The sequence below is a fragment of the Ciconia boyciana genome, chromosome 3 (genome assembly GCF_034638445.1).
Source record: "Ciconia boyciana chromosome 3, ASM3463844v1, whole genome shotgun sequence".
NCBI classification, from domain to species: Eukaryota; Metazoa; Chordata; class Aves; order Ciconiiformes; family Ciconiidae; genus Ciconia; species Ciconia boyciana.
In genome coordinates, this window is record NC_132936.1 from 95,405,824 (window position 1) to 95,415,767 (window position 9,944).

At 43.1% G+C, this 9,944-nt stretch overlaps 1 long non-coding RNA gene across 1 annotated transcript; it reads left to right on the plus strand.

Moving 5' to 3' along the window:
- Positions 1-2,938: 2,938 nt before the first annotated feature.
- On the plus strand, positions 2,939-5,559 carry LOC140650186 (uncharacterized). The gene is made up of 5 exons (XR_012041868.1): positions 2,939-3,095; positions 3,932-4,012; positions 4,118-4,428; positions 4,538-4,666; positions 5,396-5,559. It is a non-coding gene; the product is annotated as an uncharacterized lncRNA (long non-coding RNA).
- Positions 5,560-9,944: the final 4,385 nt, after the last annotated feature.

Consider the following 9,944-nt stretch of genomic DNA (forward strand, 5'->3'; position numbering starts at 1 on the left):
AAAGCCCCTTGCCTTCAAATCAGACTGCAATTCAACAGCCAGCAAATATGGATGTGGAGTTCTATGATGGAGGAAAACTCTGGCAACACATCTTCAGAACGGATGCTGTGATGTACACCTTCTCTGCTGCTTAAAACACTCACAGGATAAATAGGCATGTAGCAGGTGCCAGTTCTCACCTCATGACAGCTTACGAAGGTTGGTAAAAAGCACGTGGTGAGCAGGGGAAAAGGGTGAGTGAGCTGCAGTTACCTTTGTGGGTCTGTGTCACTTGACCAGGAACTTGCACACCAGACTGGACTACGCTTATGGAGAGAGTACGCACCTGCACCCTGCTCCAGCTGAACAACTCCTCCCCACCAGCAGACACAAAAGAAGAGCAAACCACTTAAAGTGGTCTCTATTCAATAGCTGGATTTCTGTTTTCTCAGGCTGAAGGGTGAGCTAGCACAAATGCAACAAGCACCACTGGTATTGCAAACAAATTGGCAGAGAGTACATCCTCTGTGAACACTGGTTTAGACTCAGAAGAAGCCATTCACAATTTGTAGGAATCCTTGATGGAGCAATGCAGAATTGTTCCCCAGCATTGGTTGGCCCTCTTTTTTTACATATTAATGGAAAGCAAAAGTCAGATCTAGTCACAGAAGCATCAGCATTTAAACAACCCCCACTGATCACTTCTTTTTATTTATCTGAAACACACCCAGATTTACCCCAGGGAGACAAGCCACACTGCTGTGCAGAGCTGCTGCAGACATGCCTTGCCTACCTGGAAGTGACCACCTGAGTGTAGAGGACTGGAAAAGTTATTGCATCCCTGCTGATTTCTCTTTTTTTCCAACCGAACTTCTGCTTGTGATGTCTAGCTGCCATTTTAACCCTATTTAATCTTAACTAATATATTGGATCTTTTGCCTTAATTTCTTATGATACCATTTTCTCACATAGACCTGTAACCTGGACATCATATTAATGGGATTGTTTATCTCCTTAGGCCAGTTGAGTCTACATCTTGCAGCTTCTCACAAATATCTCCACTTATACAGCTGAAGTTCTCTACTAGGCTATTGTCATCTCACACCTTAATGACTACCCTTTCCTCTTTTCCTTCCTCCTTTACTCTAAAAGCAATTTTTACTGAGCCCTGCTTAATTCTACACTACTGGCTTCATCCCTATTTAACGCTATAAGGGTTTCCTGGCTCCCTACGGCATGGTGCCTCATAAGGAATATATATTGGGGTTGAAGTGCTCAAAGGACCCATCTCTTGCTAGCACTCCAATCCTGAGAGATGAGTTTTGCATATTATGTTTGCATCCATCCAAGCCTATGGACTCTACCTGATTAGGGGGCTTGCTGCCAGCGTTACAGTGCAGAATCAGTGCTTCAGAAGAGACTGTTACAAAGAGCATCCACAACGGTATCAAGGACTGAAAATAATGATAAGAAAATAGGGGAGAGTTTAGAAGGATGATGCATAAGATGTGGTGCTTTTGCTTCTTTCAAGGTACAAAAGCTCACTGTGAGCTCAAGTGCTCACAGGTTTATGCAAGGAATAGAGGCACATACTGTCCAGCACAGGTTCCTTTGCTTAGGGCCTTGTTACAGCAGAAGAATGTCCACACAGAACACTAGCAGAGTTACTGCATTTGTGTAAGTATGTTGATAAGCAAATAGCAGTATATTTTCGCATAGACAACTCCTACAGTAATCAAATAACAAATGTTCAATCTGGAAAGAACCCCAGAGTGTGAATGCCATTGAACACAAGAAATTGCTGCATATATTGTTGCTTTGGGTTCTTGAAACATATAATGTTTGGCTTTAATATTGCTTTCTACATCTGTGTTCTTGACTATGTAAGCTGATGTCTTACCTTTTTTTTATTAAACTCTGTACAGTAGTGTAGAAGAGAGAATCAGGCAGTCCTTTGGTTGAGAAAGAAGTGCAAGGCTGGAAAGGCTGTCCATGTGCAATGCACAGCAGGCTGTCAGCTGGAACACCAACGGGGTGGGACTTGCACTCACACTCATGAGTAATGAAGCTGTTACCTGGTTAGGCACAGGCTGATGAGGGTTTGATATTGATAAATGCCAAGAAGTAGTGTGAAGCATTAAAGGTATGTGGGGGAGGAGGAAGAAGTAAGACATGATATTTTCTATAAATCAGAGGCCAAAAAAAAAAAAAAAGCTAGCAAAGAATGAGAACTTTTAAGCTACAGAACATGTAGTATCAAGGTGACCATCAGAGATGCTGAGGACATGGCAAGTGAACTTACAGCTCTTGTTTGTAGCATAAAGTTAATTACAGAAGGGAGCCTCTGCCCTAAAACTGATGAAACTGTCCTGTTGGCAGATGTATGCCTGTATGCAAGTATCCCCCTTGAACAGCTTTCTTTTCAGGGCCGCAGGGCATCCCCAGGTTAGGTACATGGCAATGATGTCACTAAAACTTTGATGACCCAATCGGAGCCAAAGCAGAGATCTCGCTGCCAAGTGGGAACTTGCAGGGTCAAGGGTCTGTATAATCAAAGCTGTGCTGCAGCCAGGAGGGGTGGAAACTGGGCTCTGCTCTAGCATTGCACTGCCAGCCAGCTAAGGACAAAGTCCTAAGCAGTTGCTCTTGTGTAAGACGTCTGGCTTTTGGCAGCTTTATATGCAAAAATGTTTGTAGCTTGTTTCTGGGCCAAGAGATAAGATGAACAAGAAAAAATTGAATTAACCTTTTACTAGAGAGATGAATCACTACTAGTCCATGAGGCTGCTAAAGGGGCTTTTCTGGACTCAAAGTCTGGGTATTAATATAAGGTGGAGTACACAGCATCATATCATCAGGCACGCCAGCTAAGCAGGATGAATCGAAGCATGAGTTAGGGTGTGTGTAAGGCTCTCAAGGGAGGGCATGGGAGTGGCTCTTTACATGACAGAAAAGAACGGCAACATTTTGGGAGCAGATTTTTTCATGGAAAGACATTGGAGCTGAGGCTGCTCAGTGAGAACTGAATTTGGATTTGGCCAACAGGAGAAAGTGGGGAGTTAGGAAAAATCAGCCTTGCAAGCAGGACGGTGTTCAGACACCACCAAGGAACTGAGGTGAGCTGCTTGCTGCAAGGACTCTGTGTATGGCACTGCTCTGTAGAAGGTGCAGAAGGCAGACCTGGCCTGGGACATCACACAGATCTGCCCTGTCATAAGAGAGTGTCCTAAGGCCGTTATTGTGCTTTGCAGAGTGCTAACTGAGAGGAACACAGGGCATTCAAAAGCCTTGGGAATATGCCTGTTGCACGTTCAGTTTGCCATTTCCTCCAAGTCTGGAAGATGAGCTGAAACACAGGCAAAACTCACCAAGACGCATGAAGGAGCTTGGTCCCATTTCACATTCAGAAGAAAACAGATAGCTAGCTTTGCCTTCAGATACTCGGGCTGTTTCTAGAGAGGTAACTTCTCACTTTTGCACTAGCACTGGTGCAAATGTCAGCTGAGGGAGTACCTGTGTGGCAACACTTGTGCTGCCACTATGTTAACTAGGCTGGTCATCTTAGCTGGAAAACCTGCGACTGTAAATAGGAGACCAGACAGCATATGAATAACAACCATTAACGGACTATTTTACACTGTGCATGTGTATGCATGTGTTTGTGTGGGTGGTGAATGCATACAAGATGTTCCTACAGATTCTTGTAGAACGGAAATTTGAAAGTGGAATTGAAAGTGGTGAAATGACTGTGTGCTGCGTGAAAGTAATAGAAATATCGTGCAACCAGATGGTTTTTCCGTAAGTCTTTGCTATAGACTGGTATTGGCCTCACTATATGAGTAAGATTATGCTTGCTGGTAAATGTCCATACCAAACTGATGATGCATTAAGGAGCAGTGTTTTTAATCAATAAGTGTTTGTCTGTCTATCGTGTTGATTTTATTCTCCCCAGAATATTCACTTTCATAGTGGAAAGATCCTAAGATGAATGAGCTCCAGCATTCAAAAGAAGATGTCAGAAAAATCTTTGGAGGTTAGCATCTTTTATGTGGATTTGGAGGTTTTAGACACTTGTTAAATTTAGGAGTTAAAAGAGAACAGCTTTGACTGATGATGCAATGCAATCTTGGGATTGCAGGAAAAGAGGATCCCAGCAGAAGGCCAGCACACAGATGTGTCAGATGATACTGCATTCCACACACTAGAAGTCATGATCTCACTGAGCCATCAGCAGCACCACTTTGGACTTCCTTATATTTGAAAGCATTCAGACACACTGGAAGAAATTCCAGTCATTGCAAATAAATTTAGCCTACTGCTAAAAAGCCAGAGGGTACCTTGCAAAACTCTCTCACTTTTATAGTAAGTGATAGTATCCATGTTCTTCACCTGGAATCATAACCCTCCAAACAACAGTAAGCTAAGAACAGAATAATCTGGTCCATTTAAGTAAGTATTTTACTTTCCTTGTTTGTTCTAATGGGGTAAGGGAATTATTTCGTGGTTTAACAGCTATGTATACTTTCCTGACTGTCTTGTTCTCTTTGGGAATACACAGAGGAAAGAGACCCCGTGAAAGACTCTCCAGCCCCAACAATTAGAACCACAGACCATCTCAGGCTGGAAGGCATCCCTGAGGCCATCTGACCAGACGACTTGCTTATAGCAGGGCTAACTTCAAAGCTAGGTGAGGTTGCTCAAGGCCTTGACCAGCTGAGTTTTGAAAATCTCACAGGACTGAGACTCCACAGCCTCTCTGGGCACCTGTTCCAGTGCATAGTCACTTTCAGGATGAAATTCTCTTTCCTTATATTCAGTCAGAGTTTTCCTTACTGCAAACTGCATACATTGCCTCTTGTGCCTTTCTTGGTGCATCTCTGAGAAGAAGCTGGCTCTATCTCCTCTGTAGCCCCTCCTTCTAGGTAGTGGAAGATGGCAATTAGCTTTCCTATTCCCCTTCTCTTTTTGAGGCTAAACAAACCTTGTTGTCTCAGTGTCTCCTCCCATGTCATGTGCCCCCAGTCATCCTTGTGGTCCTCTGTTGGACTCCCTCCTATAAGTTGGACGCAGTTCTCCAAATGCAGCCTCATGAATACCAAATTGAGGTAATTGTCCTGCTGGCGAGGTTCTTGCTAAGAAAGATCCTCCTTCTTGCCTTTCTTGGAGGTGGGTGTGACATTTGCCTTTCTTGTTGACATTGGGGACCTCATCCAATTACCATAATCTTTCAAATATGATAGAGCGTGGCCTTGCAATGACACCAGCCAGCTCCCTCATAACCCTTGGATCCATGCCATCCCATCCCAAGGACTTGTACGCATCCCCATGCTTATGCTGATGCATTTGTTTACGCAGCCTCTGACTTAATCTTCCCTTACCATTAACCATATTTGTCTCCTTCAAACTCTGCCACAAGGCACGCAGCTCTGGGAAGGCTGAAGGCAGACTTTGAGAGTGAAGAGTGAGGAAACGAAGGAAATGAGATCTTCAGCATTTTCTGCGTTCCTTCTTTACCAGGTCTCCTGCTCTATTAGGGATTGTTCTGAGCTGGCAATGGTTTCTCCAGGACAGGTTTGGGTGTCCAAGTTCTGTAATAAATTTTCAGTTTTGAAAATCTGGACAGTTTCTGGCATCATTTCAATAAAAAAGTTTTGTGAGAGAAAAGAAAGCAGAAGGCTGTGCATGTGAAGGTTTGCAGAAAGAGAGAGCTATGGACCCAAACAGACAGTCACTTGCTGGGCTGTTACCGGTCAGATTGTTCCTCATATAATGGCAAATATTTCCCATTTTTTAAATTCAGTTCATAGAAAAAATCATTATACAGGGGGAAAAAAATACAAACCCAACAACGCTTAATTCATTCCCCAGACTGTAGCTCAACACAAAAAGAAAACACAGATGTTTCATAACACAGCTGTAGAGTGAGCTTTTCCAGGTTTGTGAATTTGGCACCCTCCTGCCTCTTTGGGACCCAGATTAATGGCTCAGGGCAGATGGCCCCCACTCTGGATGTGACAAGCAGGTTTCTCAGTGCAGCCCTGACTGTGCTGCTGCAATAGGGATCAGGAGGTAAGCACAACCTCCACCAGCACAAGATCTTAGGATTCAATGGAGACTGAACCTGAGATAATTTGTGCCATGGGTTTCAATGTCTAGGTTATCCCACAAAATCATAAGTCATTTGCAACTACATAAGCGATAGACACTGACTTCACCGGCCTATGCAGGCTACCCAGATTAGAAATATAACACAGGGGAATTTGTAGGGTTTGTCACCAGTTTAAGCCATTTGTAGAATATATATGGTAGAGAATGGGTGTAGCTTTTGTTCAATCTTTTGTGCATTAGTTGGAGTTGTAATCTAGTTGCCTGAGGGCTGCAGTGACTGTTGTTGGTGTAGCTGTAAATTATTACCTGCTTCAAGTGAAGAGAGGGCAGGAAGGCTACCATGGTCCAAAAGGGTGTTCCTGAGGCAAACTGCCTTGATCATTCCTGTTAACAGTGATGATAACAGTGCTGTTAACATATATTCCTTGCTAGAGGCAGGTATACTTAGTCACAGTGTGGCTGCCCAACATGCATTCAGTGACTAGACTAAGAACCTCACTGCTTTACAAACCATTGCTTTCTAAATCTCTGCCATTCCACAACTGCATCACATAACCTCCTTCATTTCCCCGTTCCTGCAGCCAGTGCCTTCCAGATGCAAAGCCTGCAGTCCCTCTTCCACCTCTCCCAAACCACATACAGGATCAAACACCTCACTTCAAATTCACCTGCATTTTAATACACTTTTTCATAGCTAAAAAGACTAGAATTCTATGTCTAATAGAAAAAAAAAAAAAAAAAAAAGACGACTTGAAGACTTGATGCTGAGGGGACAAATTATAATTGTTGGAATTAGTTCTCTGCATTCTGATCCTGGAAAGTAATCAGGACTATCAGTTCCCATTGCCCCCAGTGAGAGTGAAGGACCATCAGTATTTTGTGGGTTCAGCTATACTACATGACAGAACCAAAGTACTAACAGGATTACTTGTTGGACTACCGAACAAAGATTTCCTCTGTGAAGAATTAAGATGAGTAAGATTAATTATTTGTAGAAAGGGAGAAACTCTGGGTACCAGGCAGATCCCTTGTTCTGTAGTCACTACAGTTCATGCAAGGAAGCACAGCAATGCACTCAGCTTTCTCCCTTTGGGACCACGGAAATGGATCAGTCTTATCTTTTTGATGTGCTTTATCCAGATTTGTTTGGCACAGCAGCAAGTGGACACTTATTGATTTCTTCTGAGCTTACGGTTCTGTCATAATAGGGTCAGATTTTTCACAAGGGATTACTTAGCCTCGAGGGACAGAATGGGACAGGAAAACAACACGACATTTTTAAGAATTAGACATTGTTTTTCTGCTAATAGAATGCACAATGAAAGCATGTTCGATTTGTTTCTAGAAAATAGATGAAGAAAAAAAAGATTTGGCTCAAGCAGAAAAGAATGGGATTTGTTGGTAGCAAATAGGCAACATTTTTAACCTCCTGAAATACCTAGCATACTATTTGAAGTAGATATGATAATTATGAGCACTATGTCAGTACCCATAGACATAGAAGAGAGGAGTCATACTGTCTCTCACTGGATAATTAACCTTCCATTACCATCCAAGAGGGTGGGATGAGATAAGCTGTGTATGTGGCAGGTGGGAGGAGCACAGCAGAGCAAAGAGGATCAGAGATGTGTGAAGGCAAGAAGCTAACCAGCACGCAAAAATGAGAAATAAGGGTCCAGTAAAAAGAAATGCTTCAACTCACTGCCTCCTCTTTTCCCTATGGCAAGAGACACAACATCAGAAACTAGGATGTTGTCAGCTCCCTCAGCTCTACTTAACCTTCTTTAGCAATGCTCATGCTCCAGACCTCTTTATTTCCTAGCAAAGTCTTGTCATCATTCCCAAGGAAATGGGGAGTTATGGGGTAACAGAGGCCAAAGATGTAAATGTATTCAGCTACAGAAATCTACTTTCTAGGATTTGTCAAAGCATTAAGTCACCTGACTGTTGTTTGATTCAATAGAATTTAGACATGAAAGGACTTCTGAAATATCCACTAATCACTTACCTGCCTTTTTAGGCACATACATACCTTTAAAATTGAGACACAAGTGACTCCTTTCTAAAAGTGATATAGAAGCTTAAGGCTATGCCTTATGGTAGGTCTCCAGGGAGAAAGGTCATAGGAGTTAGGCTTTAAGCATCCTTAGGTATCCAGGTCTTTGCAAACCCTTTGTAGGTCCGGACTTTCAGCTTGCCTGGTAGGTCAAGCTACTTGTTCAGCAAGAAACCTGAACTTGACTGTTCCTAGATGGAAAGAAAAAATATCTGGCTGGTATAAAGATGACTGCATAACATCCTCAACTCAGGGCCCTGCTTTGTCTACAGAATGGCTGTGCTGCCTCTGACATGGAGTGCGCTACCTTCTCAAACTCCTTAAAGGTTTATTAAGTGGAGGACCAAATGTTGTTACAAGGCCCGCTTTATAAATAGGAGATGCCACACGCAGGAGGGCTGATTCATTTTGTCTGGCTAACTCTGTGGACCAAAGAGGGAGGCCTTTCACAAGGACTCACTTGGCTTGGCCTCATGTCTTCAGTTTCCCAGGTCTGCTTCATAACAATAAATTCAGGGTCTATAAAATAACTCTGGTGTGTTCAATATATTAATCTTGTTGAAAGCACAGATGTCCATTTCTTCAATGGAATAATAATAATAATGATAATAGCTTGTCTTAGAGACTGGAGTGGTGTGAATAAAAGAGCTCTGCTAGACAGCAAAGTATGCCAAATGGGCATATTTTACTAGATGAGAAAAACAGCTTGTCACTTCTAATTGTTCAAATTATGTGTGATTCAGTTCTTCCTGCAGTTATTTTTAAAATGTTGTTAAGAGGGTATAATGTACAGCTAAGAATAAAAAGGGTGTGAAATTGTTAGCTCCCCTGGTACGTAGGTGGTAACAATGAACATTTCATAAAGTTCTTGTTAACAGACAAATCTCTACTGCTCAGGAAGTCTCTCATAGCATTAACAGTCTCTCACTAAAGTAATGGTTCTTAAGGAATACACACGGGTTTTGATCTGCTGCTTTTCTTTTTTTTTCTCTTTTTTTCTTAATTGTGACTTACAGAAATGAGCTAAAATCAGAGTGAGGGGTCAGAACTCCAGGGTAGCAAGCGTTATGTTGGTGTCCCAAAATGGCATTGGAAACTGCTGGCTCACAAGTCACATCGTGTGCTCAGCACTGTGACCGTCTCTCTCCACGAGAAGAGCTGCAGCAGACACTTCTCTGCTTGCGTGGCAGACCCTGTAAGAGGTCTCACTTTCACAGCATGGCCCACAAGTCCAGCATTTGGGAACTATTGGGTTAGACCTTTTCTGGCCTGTTAACTACTCTTGTCCTTATGTGGGTATATAAAAGGCCTGCTGAAGCAGCTAGATTTCTCTGGAATATCAGAGGAACTCACCTCACACTGGTAATAAAGACATTGGGCAAGATTATTTAGGTTACTAAACTGCTACAGTTAACAGCCAGATCTCAGCCCTACACCCCTGCCTAGTGTGGCAGGGCTGGGAGAGCAGTGGTCCCTGACCCAGATGGCCAGGCCAGCAGAAGTCTCTCGTGCTGATGTAGTTTTAGCAGCAGAGCTGTGCTTCTCCGGTAGAGCTTGGCTTGTCCCCGTGACTTCACCTGCTGCTGTTTCACCCAGGCCATGGCTGTGTTTACCATATCTGCAACCTCCGCACATGCCTGAGCTGTAGTCACTGAAACTCATGTAGCAGTGGTTGAACTAACTTCAGACTTGTTAACATGGGTGCGGGCAGATATTAGCTTGGATGCCAGCAGTGTAGCTGTGGCATGAAAGAGCTCAGCACAAGCTAGCTGCACTAGCACCTATCCAGCCTCACAACAAG